A 1,410-nucleotide genomic window follows, 5' to 3' on the forward strand; every position below is an offset into this window, starting at 1 on the left:
GAGGAACTCAACAGTTTCTTTGCCCGCTTTGAAACACCACAGCAACACTCATCTTCTCCAGGCCTGCCCCCAGCCCCTCCCGCCCCCCCCCCCCCCCCCCATTAACTGTACGAGAGCATGACGTGACTTTCGCCCTGTTGCCCTCACATCCATAATCATGAAGTGCTTTGAGAGACTGGTCCTCCAGCACATAAAAGGCTGTCTCCTCCCCCCCACTTGACCCCCACCAGTTTGCATACCGGGCGAACAGATCCATAGAGGACGCCATTGCCATAGCCCTGCACGCGGTGCTGAACCACCTGGAACAACAGCACAGCTATGCCAGGATGTATATATATATATATATATATATATATACATATATATATATATATATATATAGTATATGATTTTTTTAAAATAATAATTTAAAAAAAACGCAGATCTGTGATGTACTGTTGTAAGTTCTATATATATATATATATATATATATATATATATATATATATATATATATATATATATATATATATATATACATATATATATATATATATATATATATAGTATATGATTTTTTTTAAATAATAATTTAAAAAAAACGCAGATCTGTGATGTACTGTTGTAAGTTCTATAATAAAAAAATAAAAAAACGTCCGATCTCAGACGCTAAGCAGGGGCCGGCCTGGTTAGTACTTGGATGGGAGACCGCCTGGGAATACCAGGTGCTGTAAGCTTTTTATGGTTTCTGCTCTTGCCTGACAGCAGAGGGCGCTGTTTGACACTTTTTGCTGGAGTCTAGTTTGGCCTGCGTCGCCTTCAAATAGGATCTTTTCAGTTGACCTGGTAGCTTATGGCCATGCTACCCTGAAAACGCCCGATCTCGGAAGCTAAGCAGGGGCGGGCCTGGTTACTACTTGGATGGGAGACCGCCTGGGAATACCAGGTGCTGTAAGCCTAAAAAAAAAAAAACAATCTCGGAAATTAAACAGTGGCGGGCCTGGTTAGTACTTGGATGGGAGACCGCCTGGGAATACCAGGTGCTTTAAGCTTTTTATGGTTTCTGCTCTTGCCTGACAGCAGAGGGCGCTCTTTGACACTTTTTTCTGGAGTCTAGCCTGCATCGCCTTCAAATAGAATCTTTTCAGTTGACCTGGCACCGTACGGCCATACTACCCTGAAAAAAACGGTGAGAGCAGTTGCAGAGTAGATCACAGAGAGATATTTTTTGAGTTATATTCAGTTTTTTCTTTTCTATTGAAAGTGTTTTTTTTTCTTAAAAATTCTCTTTTGTGAATGTCCTCCCCCACCCCCCAAATTTGTGGCTGGTGGGGGGAGGGGCACTTTTTGTTTTAAACAAGGAGCACAAGTCAAGCTGGTAGCCAGGGAGCCATCAGACAAGGCTGCTGCCTATCCTAGGCAATTAGCTGT

The 1,410-nt window shown here is 42.3% G+C and overlaps 1 pseudogene; it reads left to right on the forward strand.

Moving 5' to 3' along the window:
• Positions 1-828: 828 nt before the first annotated feature.
• Positions 829-937, forward strand: LOC131136358 (5S ribosomal RNA; annotated as a pseudogene).
• Positions 938-1,410: the final 473 nt, after the last annotated feature.

This window comes from Doryrhamphus excisus, chromosome 9, assembly GCF_030265055.1.
Source record: "Doryrhamphus excisus isolate RoL2022-K1 chromosome 9, RoL_Dexc_1.0, whole genome shotgun sequence".
NCBI classification, from domain to species: domain Eukaryota; kingdom Metazoa; phylum Chordata; class Actinopteri; order Syngnathiformes; family Syngnathidae; genus Doryrhamphus; species Doryrhamphus excisus.